The sequence below is a fragment of the Ovis canadensis genome, chromosome 1 (assembly GCF_042477335.2).
Source record: "Ovis canadensis isolate MfBH-ARS-UI-01 breed Bighorn chromosome 1, ARS-UI_OviCan_v2, whole genome shotgun sequence".
NCBI lineage: Eukaryota > Metazoa > Chordata > Mammalia > Artiodactyla > Bovidae > Ovis > Ovis canadensis.
The window spans coordinates 85,729,901-85,746,779 of NC_091245.1; the positions used below are offsets into that span (position 1 = coordinate 85,729,901).

General features: G+C 38.3%; 1 protein-coding gene and 1 non-coding gene across 3 annotated transcripts in view; both read right to left on the reverse strand.

Moving 5' to 3' along the window:
- The window catches only part of VAV3 (vav guanine nucleotide exchange factor 3), a 428,368-nt gene that overhangs the window by 119,316 nt on the left and 292,173 nt on the right, over positions 1–16,879 (reverse strand). The window lies entirely within an intron of this gene.
- On the reverse strand, positions 10,216–10,287 carry TRNAA-AGC (transfer RNA alanine (anticodon AGC)). Its single transcript has one exon. It is a non-coding gene; the product is annotated as a tRNA-Ala (tRNA).

Here is a 16,879-nt window from a genome sequence, read left to right on the forward strand (position 1 = left end):
TTATTTGAATTCTCTTCAACTCTTTTGTAACAAGGGTGTGGCATTCAGGATTTCTGCAGGAGTCAGTGCTGACTATGCAGAGAAAATCTCCCAGGGAGAAAAGTCAAGAGCTGATAAGAAGGTCAAGAAGAACACAGGGCAAAAAAGAAGAGTGAAGCTGGTGCTCTTTAAAACTGAAGACAGAAAAATCCTTGCCTATAACTTAATTCTACTTCACTTTACAAAAACCCCCTGCTATTCTATTCTGTTCAACCCTTTCCAAACTACTTTAATTTCAAAAATGAACTAAGCTTTGCTACGTGTCCATATGATTACTTCTTGATCCTTGACTGTTTTATGGAGACAAAAAGAGCTATCTGCTCTTTTAAATTTACATAATATTATCATAAATTAAATAACAGCCTAATTAAAATAGCTCTGCTATTGCTGCTAGACACTACCCTTGTCTCTCTCCTGGGGCTTTCCAAATTCTCACGGCTGCATCTTCAACCATAACTTTAGAATGCTTTGTCTTTCAGCTTTTAACAATGCTTCTAATAGCAGAGGCCATAGAAATAAACAAGAAAGGGCAAGTCTTCTGACAGGGACAAGTAAGGAAACAACTTGTTTTCTGAAGTATCTGAAAACTTCACCATCCATCCACTTCTATCCCCTGACACTTGGTAGCCAAGGGGCTGTAAACGAAAGTAGGCAGGAGCCACTTTTTCTTCCATGTAAGCCCTTTTTTTTTTTTTCTATTTATGACTGTTTGAATTAGTGTGTTTCTCTTCTCACATCTGGTTTGTATTATTCCTTTATTTTTTTAAAAAAAGATTGTCATCATTTTCATCTACTAGCTAAGTATATTGTATTCAATTTTTCTTATTTATAAATAATTTTTAAAATTAAGAGACTAGAAAAAATAAAGATGTAAAGACATACTAACAAAGAAAGAACAGTACATTTCCAGTAAATGGTGATTTTAAATTGCATAGAGGATGAAATAGCTACGTGAAGAAGTGAAGTGAAGTCGCTGAATCATGTCCGACTCTTTGCGACTCCAAAGACTGTAGCCTACCAGGCTCCTTGGTCCATGGGATTTTCCAGGCAAGAGTACTGGAGTGGGTTACCATTTCTTTCTCCAGGGGATCTTCCCGACCCAGGGATCGAACTCAGATCTCTTGCATCGTAGGCAAATGCTTTACCATCTGAGCTACCAGGGAAGCCTGAAATAACTACATGGCTGACCCCCAAATTCCATCAAAACTGCTAATCAGCTATACGATCCTAACACTAATAGACTGAAATATATGGCCAGATAATGAATATTTCATTACCTGGCACTTATTTTTTGTTTTATTAAACAAGTTTGCATGCTATGATTAGGTTCAATTTTCTATCTTGATTAAGGCATTATCTCCTTTGTGGCAATTGATAATCCTGTGATATATATAAGGCAACTATTTCTACCCCCATTTTACAGATGAAAAAAACTGAGGTTATTCTCTTGCCCAGCAAAGATTTCCACCAAAGCCTGGATTGAAATCTTTTCAAACTTCAAGGCCATACTTCTTCCTACCAGTAACAGTAAGAATTGGTGTCACTGTGGTTATTGGCCAGTTACCCTGTGACAGGCACTGTGACTGAAGTGCTTTGCATGTTATGACCAGATAGGCAGGAAGTAATAGAGCCAGGAATCTGTCTGCAGATGTCTCTGATTCAGAACCCTAGACTCAATCAATATACTTCACTGCTATATACTATGCACGGGCATTCTCAAAGCACATTAAATTTACATAACATTATCACAAATTAACAGCCAAATTAAAACCTTTTAAAAATGAAGATTAAAAAATAGAAAAATAGAGGCATTTTTTTGCCTTTCAGAAATGGTATTGAAAAAATTGGCAAGACACATGAAGTATGTTTGTTCTTGTGCTTCAATGATGATTAATAAACTCCGTTTTGGAGAGGCAAGATCTGTACTTGGCATTAATATTATAAACTTTTTTCATCCCAGTAGTTTCTCTTTAGGTGGGAAAACTGGTTACATAAGGCAGTGATTAATGAGATGCCACAAATGTTGACTTAGTCCCAGACAGGAATTTTTTTCTCTCAAATCTAAACGCTTTACCAAAATTAATTTTAAGCCACACTACAAATATGAGTAAAGTGTGGATTCAAGTTGAAAATACATCATATGCTCAACCTGAGTCCATATGCTTTTTTCCAATTTCTTCCTGTTTTGCTAGGAAGAAAAAAAAAATCTTTGAACAGTCTTAGATTCCAAGAAGGTGTTGCCATTTTGTTTTTTTTCAAAACCATTGGCCAGATTCTGTTCTTGAATACTGTTTGAATTTAAATGGGAGATTCATAACTTCAAAATATGAGATCCCTAAAGCATGGCAATATAGTTTTTAAATGGTGAGTTTCTTCTGGGAATTAACAGTTATAATATTAGCAATATGATAGTAGATGAATTGGGGAAACACATGAATGCTTTCATTATTCATCTATTTAGTCATTACTTTGTGCTCTAAATCAAGTGAAAGAAGAATTCTTAGTCCCAAGAAGTAAAGTTCTGCCTGAATAAAGGCATCACATGATTTCCATGGGCCATTTGAACTAGTAAGAAGTTACGAGCAAAACTTCTGGTATCTGGACATCCACAGGCAAGTTTCCTGAACAGATCATTAGAAGTAACATGCCAGGTAGGAAACTGAAGTCATTATTCTACTTGCTTACAGTTGGGCCCCCCAAGACAGGCTATTTATTAAACACCTAATTTTTCATGGCAACATACAAAACTTCCTAAATTCTCTAACACAAAGAATTTCTACATTGTTTTGGAAATGAGGATATATCTATGACATTTTTCAAATTAAGCTGCAGTGAATTTTTCTTACTTTGATGATAAATTATTAAAACTAAAGATCTTTTAAAATAATAGGTTTATTAGGCTTAGCCCCAGAAGCCACTGTGTAAATTATGATGAGAAAAACTGTAAAATTAAGGAGGATATATTTACAAGGAGAAAAGAGATCAATGGAAGGTGGGAGAAACTCTGAAATCAATAGCCATGAAATATTTTTTCCTTCTACCTCTAAAGAAAGTTTAGGAGAGGCGATCCTAGTCTGTAATCCAATGAAAAAGCCTATATTATCTCAATATTAAATACCTGTATTTCTTCAAAATATTCCCTTATTACATATACAGAGTATATACTGTGACAAACTTTGTACAATATAACAGGATCTGAGCAAAATATAAGTATAAAAGTAAACAATGCAATATGGTTGTTTGACAACATATAAAAAAGGTAAATTTAAATTTTGTAAAATATTGTACTACAAATCCTTAAAAATTTTTGATGTAAGTCTTGAAACTCCACATAGAATTTTCATTTATTACTTAAATAAATATAAGTCAAATAATGTTACATAAATTAAACAATAAGATGAAGTAAATATTTAACTTCATCTGGATTGGAATGGGTGAATTTAAACCAGATGACCATTATATCTACTATTGCAGGCAAGGATCCCTTAGAAGAAATGGAGTAGCCATCATGGTCAACAAAAGAGTCCAAAATGCAGTACTTGGATGCGATCTCAAAAACAACAGAATGCTCTCTGTTCGTTTCCAAGGCAAACCATTCAATATCACGGTAATCCAAGTCTATGCCCCAAACAGTAATGCTGAAGAAGCTGAACGGTTCTATGAAGACCTACAAGACCTTTTAGAACAAACACCCAAAAAAGATGTCCTTTTCATTATAGGGGACTGGAATGCAAAAGTAGGAAGTCAAGAAACACCTGGAGTAACAGGCAAATTTGGCCTTGGAATATGGAATGAAGCAGGGCAAAGGCTAATAGCATTTTGCCAAGAGAACACACTGGTTATAGCAAACACCCTCTTCCAGCAACACAAGAGAAGACTCTACACATGGACATCACCAGATGGTCAACACCGAAATCGGACTGAATATATTCTTTGCAGCCAAAGATGGAGAAGCTCTATACAGTCAACAAAAACAAGACCAGGAGCTGACTGTGGCTCAGATCATGAGCTCCTTATTGCCAAATTCAGACTGAAATTGAAGAAAGTAGGGAAAACCACTAGACCATTCAGGTATGACCTAAATCAAATCCCTTATGATTATACAGTGGAAGTGAGAAATAGATTTAAGGGACTAGATCTGATAGATAGAGTGCCTGATGAACTATGGACAAAGATTTGTGACACTGTACAGGAGACAGGGATCAAGATCATCCCCATGGAAATGAAATGCAAAAAAGCAAAATGGCTGTCTGGGAAGGCCTTACAAATAGCTGTGAAAAGAAGAGAAGCTAAAAGCAAAGGAGAAAAGGAAAGATATACGCATCTGAATGCGGAGTTCCAAAGAATAGCAAGAAGAGATAAGAGAGGCTTCCTCAGTGATGAATGCAAAGAAATAGAGGAAAACAACAGAATGGGAAAGACTAGAGATCTCTTCAAGAAAATTAGGGATACCAAGGGAATATTTCACGCAAAGATGGGCTCGACAAAGGACAGAAATGGTATGGACCTAACAGAAGCAGAAGATATTAAGAAGAGGTGGCAAGAATACACAGAAGAGAGATGGTATGGGGAGGGAGATGGGAGGCAGGTTCAGGATTGGGAACACGTGTACACCCGTGGCGGATTCATGTTGATGTATGGTAAAACCAATACAGTATTGTAAAGTAAAATAAAGTAAAATTTAAAAAAAATACACAGAAGAACTGTACAAAAATGATCTTCAAGACCCAGATAATCATGATGGTGTGATCACTCACCTAGAGCAAGACATCCTGGAATGTGAAGTCAAGTGGGCCTTAGGAAGCATCACTACGAACAAAGCTAGTGGAGGTGATAGAATTCCAGTTAAGCTCTTTCAAATCCTGAGATGATGCTGTGAAAGTGCTGCACTCAATATGCCAGCAAATTTGGAAAACTCAGCAGTGGCCACAGGACTGGAAAAGGTCAGTTTTCATTCCAATCCCAAAGAAAGGCAATGCCAAAGAATGCTCAAACTACTGCACAATTGCACTCATCTCACACGTTAGTAAAGTAATGCTCAAAATTCTCCAAGCCAGGCTTCAGCAATATGTGAACCATGAACTTCCAGACGTTCAAGCTGGTTTTAGAAAAGGCAGAGGAAGCAGAGATCAAATTGCCAACATCCGCTGGATCATGGAAAAAGGAAGAGAGTTCCAGAAAAACATCAATTTCTGCTTTATTGAATATGCCAAAGCCTTTGATTGTGTGATCACAATAAACTGTGGAAAATTCTGAAAGAGATGGGAATACCAGACCACCTGACCTGGCTCTTGAGAAATATGAAGGTCAGGAAGCAACAGTTAGACCTGGACATGGAACAATAGACTGGTTCCAAATAGGAAAAGGAGTATGTCAAGGCTGTATATTGTCACCCTGCTTATTTAACTTATATGCAGAGTACATCCTGAGAAATGCTGGACTGGAAGAAGTACAAGCTGGAATCAAGATTGCTGGGAGAAATATCAGTAACCTCAGATATGCAGATGACACCACCCTTATGGCAGAAAGTGAAGAGGAACTAAAAAGCCTCTTGATGAAAGTGAAAGTAGAGAGTGAAAAAGTTGGCTTAAAGCTCAACATTCAGAAAATGAAGATTATCGCATCCGGTCCCATCACTTTATGTGAAATAGATGGGGAAACAGTTGAAACAGTGGCAGACTTTATTTTCTTGGGCTCCAAAATCACTGCAGATGGTGACTGCAGCCATGAAATTAAAAGATGCTGACTCCTTGGAAGAAAAGTTATGACCAACCTAGATAGCATATTGAAAAGCAGAGACATTACTTTGCCAACAAAGGTCCGTCTAGTCAAGGCTATGGTTTTTCCTGTGGTCATGTATGGATGTGAGAGTTGGACTGTGAAGAAGGCTGAGCACCGAAGAATTGATGCTTTTGAACTGTGGTGTTGGAGAAGACTCTTGAGAGTCCCGTGGACTACAAGGAGATCCAGTCAGTCCATTCTGAGGGAGATCAGCCCTGGGATTTCTTTGGAAGGAATGATGCTAAAGCTGAAACTCCAGTACTTTGGCCACCTCATGCGAAGAGTTGACTCATTGGAAAAGACTCTGCTGGGAGGGATTGGAGGCAGGAGGAGAAGGGGACGACAGAGGATGAGATGGCTGGATGGCATCACCAACTCGATGGACGTGAGTTTGAGTGAATTCCGGGAGTTGTTGATAGACAGGGAGGCCTAGCATGCTGTGATTCATGGGGTCGCAAAGAGTGGGACACGACTGAGTGACTGAACTGAACTGAAATATTTAACAAAATTCAGAATGGGAGAGTTTTCTAAGCAAAAAAGCAACAACAACAAAAAACCCCATAAATAAAATAACTATGACCACATAAAAATTTAAAACTTTATAGAAAGAAATAATAAGTCAGAAAAAATTGGATAAATATGACCTTTGCTAGAGCAACCCTTCTGTCTCCATTCATGTTCTCTCGCCCCTCCTCCCCTCCCCTCAGCTACTCATATCCTGGGTTTCAGTTTAGACACCACTTCCTGATGTTCAAGTATCTAAGGTATGTGTCCCTTTAAGCATAGGCCCTGATCTCAAATCATACCCTATTATCTTTGCTCCATGACAAGGTGTTTTGTGTGTGGGAAAATACATCCTGTTCATCCTTGTAAACTTTACACAAAGCCTGTATACTTGTCAAATGGTTGAACAAACAAATGAATAAATAAATATGCTCATGAAACAAAGTCAAGTGATAAAAGCAGGACACTAAGTTGAAAATACAGACATTTTATAAACATATGGCTACAGACAAAGAAAATCAGTAGTAGAAAAAGTATATAACAAAACAATAGTGTGAAGGGTCATTATCAGAGTGAGGGGATTACAGGCAATTTGTCCAGGAAACTCTTCTATGCCTCCTTATGTTATCTGAATTTTTTAAAAATAAAGTTTTCAAAGTGTAAAACGCTTTCAACTGAAGAATAGTTCCTTTACATTAACATATTCATTTCAGTTGTATATGACTATGATCGAGTATTTTTACAGGTTACCCTTCATTAAAATTGCTATTAAATAATGGCTATAACTCCCTATGCTAACATAGTATATCCTTGTTGCTTACCTGTTTTATATAGAGTAGTTTGTATTTCTAAACCCCATACCCCTAATTTGTCCATCTCCCCTTCCTTGTCACCTTTGGTAACCACTATATCTGTGAGTCTACTCTGGTTTTTGTATACACCCATTTATATTTTAGATTCCACAGATCAATGATATCATGCAGTATTTGCCCTTGCCTGACTTATTTCACTAAGCATAATATTATCTAGGTCCATCCACATTTGTGCAAGTGGCAGAATTTCATTCTTTTTTATGGTCAAATAATATTCATTTGTATGCTGCAGGCTGATTCTTGACCATCTGAGCCACCAGGGAAACCCATATTAATATCACTGCTTCCTTTTCCATTCATCAGTTGATAGCATTTGAGTTGATTCGATAGTCTGGCTGTTGTAAACAGTGCTTCTGTGAACATTGGGGTGAATGTACCTTTTCAAATTAGTGTTTTTGTTTTCCAGATATATGCCAAGGACTGCGACTGCTGGGTCATATGGTAGTTCTATTTTTAGTTTTTAAGGCACCTCCATACTGTTCGCCATAGTGGTTGCAGCAACTTACATTCCCAACAGTGTATAAGGGTTAGAACTCTGATTTACCTAAGTTTGAGTGTCATCAAACAAACAAAAAAAGCATGTGCTACCTCACCTTTAAATTTAAAAATCAAATCAATATAAAAAGTATGAAATATCATGACATGAAAAATATAATTTGTCACTACTACAGTTATACAAAAGACAACATTCCAAAATAATGTGAATGCAGTTTTTCAGAATTGCATGCTATTAAAAAATTCACACATCAAGTTAAACAGTTAACTCCTTAAAATGGCTGTTAAAAAAATCAATTGCATTCAAGTTTAATACTTAGACTGCCAGAAATCATTCTTTCCATTTCAAGACTGTTAAGCAGAGTGAATTCTGCTGGGTGTCATCCACCCAGCATGTTTCAGCGCCAGTGTCTACAGTTGTTTGTTTCAGAATCTCTAATTATCTGCCTTATCTTCTGCTAGGGATTCTTCTGGTGCTAAGTTTTAATCGTCCAAATTAATTGAAATACTGTAGCAATTTCAGCTTAACATTTTCAAAATTAACAATGCAGAAAGTAAAATCAGCCATAAATCTGCTTTGTAACAGCAGCCACTAATGAACTCTGCAAAACAGACCAGATCACATTGCTAATTTGCACTGAACTACATGGCTAAACTTCAGGAAATAGGCTTTTCTCTGTCCAAAGGTTGGCATAAACAGGGTACCCAGAAGATCTCTAAAAGAATGAGGTATCTGGATCCAAACTGCAATTACGTCATGGTACCAGCCAGGTGCTGTGTGACCTTGGGTAAATTACTTAACCTCTCAGAGCTTTGGTTCCCTCCACCTTTAACAGTCTCTCCTTCCTAGAATTAGCAACAAACAGACTCCAAGATGAATCCCAACAATTCCTGCCTCTTTGTATTCACATGCTTGTTTAATACCCTCCCCTGAAACTAGGCAAGACCTGAGACTTGCCTCTGGCTGACAGAAAGGTGATGGGATGTTATTTCCATGATCATGTCATAGAAGACTTAATTCTCCATCCTTCTCGGAGACTCCATCACCTTACTGGCTTACACACTTTGAGGAAACAAGAGCCATCCTGGGGAGGCCTGTGGGCTGAGAACTGAGGACAGTCTCTGGCCAACAGCAAGCTGGGGGCCGAAGATGTCAGTTCCAGAGCCCATAAGGACCTGAATGTTGCCAACAAGTACATAAGGAAGCTGGGGCCGACTTGAGCCTTCAGATTAGATATTGCCCTAGCTAACATCCTGAGTGAGGTCTTAGGAGAAACTCTGAAGTAGAGGACCCAGTAAAACCATGCCCAGACCTCTGACCCACAGAAAGCATGGAATTAAATAAACATGTGCTATTTGTATGGTAATTTGTTACACAGCAATAGAAAATCAAAACTATTGATTACGGAAGCCCAATATAAAGATGGAGTGTTTAAGTATTAGTAACAACTACCACCACCACTATCACGTACAGAGCGCTTACTATGTGCTAACTCTTACTGATAAATGCCTTACCTATTATCTCATTTAATCTTTACAATGACAGGAGAAGGAGTTGTTACTATTACCCCACATTTTAGAGATGATGAAACAGGTTTATGGGTCCAAGATTATACAACTAGTAAGTGGAGGGGCAGGACACAAACCCACATCTATGCCTCTGTAGAGTGCTCAGACTAAACGGTGGCACAGGGCTACCTCTGAAGATTAGAGATGCTCACGCAAGTGAAAGTACCCAATACAGTCAGCCTCCCCATCTGTGGATGCGGAACCCACAGACAGGGAGGGCTGACTGTGCTACGCCATTTTCTATAAGGGATTTGAGCATGCACAGATTTTAGTTATCTGTGGAGGATCCCAGAACCAATCTCTTGTGGATACCAAGGGACATGACTGTACAGACAAAACCAGAAGAGAGTCTTCCTTCTCCTTCCTTCCCCATAACTCTTTATTCCCAGAGAGCCAGGTTATGGCCTAAACTTAATGACTCAAGGACTGCATTCTCTGGCTCTCTAGCACTCTCACCTGACCCTCCAGGGTGAAGAGGACCTTTCATCTCACCTGCCTCCACAAAACGTGCTGTGTAAGATCCTGTTTCCTTAGTTCTCTATAATTTGATGGGCCGATCTACATTAACATGTACACAGGTAATAGTGGAACAAAGGATTATCTCCTTATGGAAACTGAGTATCTCTATCTAAAGGGGAATATCACCTCCATATTTTAGATGTAAAGTCAGGGTTATAAGAAGATACTGTGATGCAAGAACACTTTTGTTATCCTTGCAAACTAAAGCTACGAGTAGTAGTAGTTAAGTCACTCAGTAGTGTCTGACTCTTTAAGACCCCCATGGACTGTAACCCACCAGGCTCCTCTGTCCATGGGATTCTCCAGGCAAGAATACCAGAGCAGGTTGTCATTCCCTTTTCCAGGGGATCTTCCTGACCCAGGAATCGAACCCAGGTCTCCTCCATTGCAGAAAGATTCTTTACTGTCTGAGCCACAGGGAAGCCCAATATGAAGATGGAGGTACTGGGGATTGAACCCAGGGCCTCATGCATGCTAAGAATGAGCTCTACCACTGAGCTATTCCCCTAGGAATGAGGCTTTTTCAAGAATCTCCAGTTTGCATTTTAGGTACATTCCTCAGGGTTTATTTTGTCTGATATTATTGATAAAAATCAGTCAAATAGAAGAGGCTACAAATGGAAAAAGGTCAAGGCAGGATAGGTGGGAAACCCAGCCACAATATGCCCAATGAAATTCACAATAACAGACACAGTAACAGACCTACATTATAATCAGCTCAAACAAAGCTTCTCACCTTTCCTTTCCCCATTCTTTTGTAAGCATAGCTGTTCTTTCTCACTGAAAACAAATTCAAGTGAACAGACTGAGTCAGCCTCTCTCCCCAGGCTGGAGGTGCACACAGACGCCTGGCGGCTCATCACAGGCATCCTGGCTGCTGCCTTGGCCTCAGAGATGAGCAGAGATCTGGGCCAAGCCAGTTAAAGACACCTTGGGAATTTTGTTAGATTTATTGGGGGAAAGGTATTCCATTTTTTATGGGATTACTAGCTGTGGGGAATGAAGAGCTGCTAGTGGCCAACTTTGCTTCCAAATGAGACAAACCTGCCTGAGGTGCCCAACAACAGAAAATCAACAGAGAAAAAGGGAAAACAGACACAAGGAGAAATGAAACTTGATGATATCATTTGAGCCCCTGGATGTAACTCTACCTGAAGCCAAACACACTCACCTTTAGTTACTGAAGTCAGTAAATCCTCTAGTCTCTTTTGTCCCTTAAACTATAGCTCCTTCTCTTATGAAGGGCTCACATCCTGATAAACCCATCGTAAGCTGAAAACATTGTAAGCTGAAAACATCGTAAGCTGAAAATGCACTTAATACACCTAAGCTACTGAACATCATAGGTTAGTCTAGCCTACCTTAAATGTGCTCAGAATGTTTACATTAGCCTATAGTTTGGCAAAATCATCTAACACAACACCTATTTCATAATAACGTGTTGAACATCTCATGCAATTCATCGAATACTAGACTAAAAGTCAAACAGAATAGTGTAAGTGTCTCAGTTGTTCACTCTGTGATCATGTGGCTGACTGAGAGTTGAGCTCACTGCCTCTGCCCAACATACTGAGAGTACCACGGCACACAGCACTAGCTGGGTAAAGAACAGAATTCAACATTGGAAGTACAGTTTCTATTGAATGCATGACAGTTTCACATCACTGTTGTAAAGTCGAAAAATTATAAGTAGAACCATCTTATTATGTCTATGGTCTACAATGAGTTTATTCCTCTTGACAAATGAGTACACTGGGTGATACAGCACTGAGGTCAGCATTTGAGAATATCAAACCCAGTTAGAGACTGATAGCTTTATTTAAATATCTGTCAGTTCAGTTCAGTCGCTCAGTCATGTCCGACTCTTTGCAACCCCATGAATTGCAGCACGCCAGGCCTCCCTGTCCATCACCAACTCCCGGAGTTCACTCAGACTCACGTCCATCGAGTCAGTGATGCCATCCAGCCATCTCATCCTCTGTCATCCCCTTCTCCTTCTGCCCCCAATCCCTCCCAGCATCAGAGTCTTTTCCAATGAGTCAACTCTTCGCATGAGGTGGCCAAAGTACTGGAGTTTCAGCTTTAGCATCATTCCTTCCAAAGAAATCCCAGGGCTGATCTCCCTCAGAATGGACTGGTTGGATCTCCTTGTAGTCCAAGGGACTCTCAAGAGTCTTATCCAACACCACAGTTCAAAAGCATCAATTCTTCGGCATTCAGCTTTCTTCACGGTCCAACTCTCACATCCATACACGACCACTGGGAAAACCATAGCCTTGACTAGACGGACCTTTGTTGGCAAAGTAATGTCTCTGCTTTTGAATATGCTATCTAGGTTGGTCATAACTTTTCTTCCAAGGAGTAAGTGTCTTTTAATTTCATGGCTGCAATCACCATCTGCAGTGATTTTGGAGCCCCCAAAAATAAAGTCTGCCACTGTTTCCACTGTTTCCCCATCTATTTTCCATGAAGTGATGGGACCAGATGCTATGATCTTCGTTTTCTGAATGTTGAGCTTTAAGCCAACTTTTTCACTCTTTCACTTTCATCAAGAGGCTTTTTAGTTCCTCTTCACTTTCTGCCATAAGGGTGGTGTCATCTGCATATCTGAGGTTATTGATATTTCTCCCGGCAATCTTGATTCCAGCTTGTGTTTCTTCCAGCCCAGCGTTTCTCATGATGTACTCTGTATATAAGTTAAATAAGCAGGGTGACAATATACAGCCTTGACGCACTCCTTTTCCTATTTGGAAGCAGTCTGTTGTTCCATGTCCAGTTCTAACTGTTGCTTCCTGACCTGCATACAGGTTTCTCAAGAGCAGTTCTATATAAATGCACTTTGATTGATGTACTTGTCAGTTATCTTGTCTCCTTGGTTTGTGCCCTTCTTTATTCTATAATGTGTCTCCCCTATCTTGCCATTCTGGTCAATGAAACCATTCATAACCAGCTATATCCACTTTGGTGGGTTCTCATACACCACATAATATTACTATTATACGACAGGTATACGTTTGCATGGCCTATCTCTTCAACAAAATTCCAAGGTCCTCAAAGACAGGAAAACTTCCATATATTTCTAATATTGCTGCAGAAAAAAAATGAATCTCAAAAGAAAAGGTATTTGTAAAAAAAATTTTTTTGAACCTAACATAAGCTTTTCTTTTCATTCAAATTAAAAAATTTAAAAATTGACTTGATTGGAATACACAAAAAGGTAAATAACTGCCAATATGAGTCATTTTGACAGAAATTCCACAAATTGCATTCCAGTGTTCTAATTAATGTGATAACCTTTCTCACTATTTGTGTTTAGCAGGACTATAAGATTATAAACAATTATGATACTAAGGATTCCTTTATCAATATCCTCTTTCATTGCATCAGGCAGATATTACTTGTATCAAATATTACTGTTTGAAGCCAATACTTTTGACTCAACTGCTTCCTTTCATTTACCTTACTTCAGACTGAAGTTCTGGAACAAGATTTCCTGGTTCTCAGAAGTTGTTGGGTCATAAGAAATTTGTGACATTTCTTTGCCTACTTAGCATTACATGGCATGTTCTTTTGCTTCTGAAACGGGATAGTATTTGACTACAAGGGCCACAGGTTCACTAAAAAAGTTCAGGCCATACCTGATCTTCTAAGTAAAGAATGATTTCTCAATGCTAAATGTTAAAAAGCAGATCATCAGGTTCAATACTTCCTTTTCAGAATATTTTTCTAAGTATGTAATAGATACACACTTTATTTTCTAGGACATAACTACTATCACAGGGCTTTCCTGGTGGTTCAGACAGTGAAGCGTCTGCCTGCAATGCAGGAGACCTGGTTTGTTCCCTGGGTTGGGACGATTCCCTGGAGAAGGAAATGGCAACCCACCCCAGTACTCTTGCCTGGAAAATTCCACAAATGGAAGAACCTGGTAGGCTACAGTCCATGGGACTGCAAAGAGTCACACACGACTGAGCAACTTCACTTCAACTATTGTCGTGATAGAAATTATGAGTTAGAACTGCATAAATGATCCAGAAGTAGGTTCTATATATTACACTCCAAATGTTTTGTAATTTCAATAATCACATAACTAATGCTGTATTACCCACCTAAAGCGCCCTGTAAAAAATACTCAAACATTCACTTTGCCCTTTTTTCCTTCGCTGGAGGTACCTGAGCCATAGAAATGACTGGGCTTTTGCTTTGCCCAAAGGTGTGGGCAAACCTGCCAGATAATAGCAATCATGACCCTTTGTGAGTTTGGAATGAGCTTTCAAAGGGAAAAATAAGTCCTCCCCAAACCAAAAAAAGATGTGAAGAAGGAACTGTAATATACGTTTTAGAAAAATATCATCATGGTAAAGGGAATTAGAAAGGCAGTCCCGAAAATAACTACAAGGGGATCAAATGCCTTCTACAAAACTAGTCTTATTGTCTGTGGTTTAACAGAAGCATGAGGAAATCAGCTATTTAAAAAACCAGAGCAGGCTCCCCAGCACTCATGCACAATTTGGATTTCTCATTTCTCTGCAGTGAATCTTAATCACTGGGTTCTATTGTCCCAGTTTTTTTCCCCAAGTTCATTCTTTTAATGTGAAATATATTTTTACACATTTACAATTATGCTCCCAATATTTAGATGAGGATTTATGTTTGATGGGAAATTCTTTTTGGAGGTGACAGAAAAGACAGAAGTGGGTATGACTGACTATTATGGAAATATAGTAATCTACAGACATTTTATTACTTATTTACTATAGACAAATGCTTCCCTGGTGGCTCAGTTGGTAAAGTTGCCTGCAAAGCAGGAGACCTGGGTTTGAGCCTTGGGTTGGGAGGATCCCCTGGAGGAGGGCATGGCAATGCACTCCAGTATTCTTGCCCGGAGAATTCCCATGGACAGAAGAGCCTGGCCAGCTGCAGTCCATGGGATTGGAAAGAGTTGGGCATGACTGAGCAACTAAGCACACATACACAAAATTTCACTTAAAACCTTTAACGGTATACATTTGTCTCCTTCCAAAAAAAAAAGAAAAATGCATTTTTAGATCAATACTTCAAAAAAAATCCTGGGCTGCTATTTTTCTCATCAGTGTTTTCTATTTGGTAATTGAGAAGATAAAATTTCTCTACTGAGAAACTGGCATCATGTTTAAAAGCAAACCTAAAGGGAATCAACAATTTTGTTTAGATTTGAAATGAGTTTACCAATACTTTGAAATGAAAACATTAACAGAAAATGTATTAAATTGTAATTCAATGTTAAAAAACAGCATGAAAAATATTTTATATAAATGAAAACATATATAGACAACTCAGCTCAAAAGCAATCTTAGCCTATATTTTCTCCTTTCTTCTCCAGTTCTTTTTGCTTTCTGGCACTGATGATATAATTAGATCTTTTTATATGTTTACCAGACTATTTCCTAATTGTTTTTATGACACTATGCCATACCGTAATGAATCAGAGTATAAAAAAGATGTTAAAATTTTATATATATATATATATATATATATATATATACATATATACTCTCATCTGCATGCATTTATGGAATCAAGACTTTGTGCCTGTATCTATTCCTTAAGCAGAATATAAATTGTGGGAGGGGCCATGTTTTATAATCAATGATATGGCTGGTATTTATTGTTATATAAAACACAAAGTTGGTAATATAAAAAAGATTTCCTGAATCCCTTTCTTCATACAGGAACAAATTGGAATGGCATTATTTATCAGTCTTATCCACCTGTAAGAGAAAATGACCATCTCTGAAGATGTCTGCTCAGAAGCAGTATAACATCTCTTCAGTGAATGAAAAAAGACAATGTTTCTAAGCCATTTTTTCCTCTTTGTAATTAAGAGGTTAACAATGAGTACATGAGATGCAAGAGTTCTCAGAAAGAACTCTATTCATTTACTATTCAAAGCTATCACAAATCATATAAGTAACTTAAGATCAGAAGGAAAATGCTACCCCTAAACAAAGCGATGGTTATTCCAGTAGTCGTGTATGGATGTGAGAGTTGGACTGTGAAGAAAGCTGAGTGCCGAAGAATTGGTGCTTTTGAACTCTTGTGTTGGAGAAGACTCTTGAGAGTCCCTTGGACTGCAAGGAGATCCAACCAATAAATCCTAAAGGAACTCAATCCTGAATATTCATGGGAAGGACTGATGCTAAAACTGAAACTCCAATACTGTGGCCACCTGATGCGAAGAACTGACTCATTGGAAAAGACCCTGATACTGGGATAGATTGAAGGAAGGAGAAGAAAGGGATGACAGAAGATGAGATGGGTGGATGGCACCCCCAACGCAATGGACATGAGTTTGAGTAGGCTCCTGGAGTTGGTGATGGACAGGGAAGCCTGGCGTGCTGCAGTCCATGGGGTCGCAAAGAGTCGGACACAACTGAGGGACTGAACTGAAACATTTCCTATCTCCCTCTAATCTTTAGGCAGTGTGACAAAGAACAAAGGACTGACTTTTTAAAAACCTAGTGACTGTGCACTTAAATATAAGATGCTATGAGTTCCACAAATATGAGATAATTTTTCAATAGTCTAAAACCATGGAGTTGATTAAAGGAACACATGTCCTGGTATACAGAGTCACCACATGTGAACTAAAATAAATTTTTATCTTCTGTACTCAAAAGGAAATTTTAAAGTTCAGTATTAAAATTTAATTGGTAACTATGACCTTGGGTGCCACTTTAGGTGAAAAATATTACACCAGTGCTCAGATTTTCTTGAGATTTATGATCTCATATTCTTGAAAAAGCCTAGCACCTCTGTGTTCCTGAAATAATTGATCTGTCTCTTACAAGTGCTATTTTCCTGAAACCAACATCTGTCTCAGGAAGAAAAGTACAATCTGATGAAAATACTCTGCTATATTTAAAAAACCAAAGAATTACCAGAAACTGCATCTATTGCATTACTAATAATAAATGCAATCAAGATCATAAATTGATAAAATTTCTTAGCACATAATAGAAGATAAGAAAAAGTAAACTAAACTGCAAAGCCATATCTGTAAATACTACCTGTAAAATTAACTATAATAATAAAAAGTGAATATTTTAAATGTGCAAAAA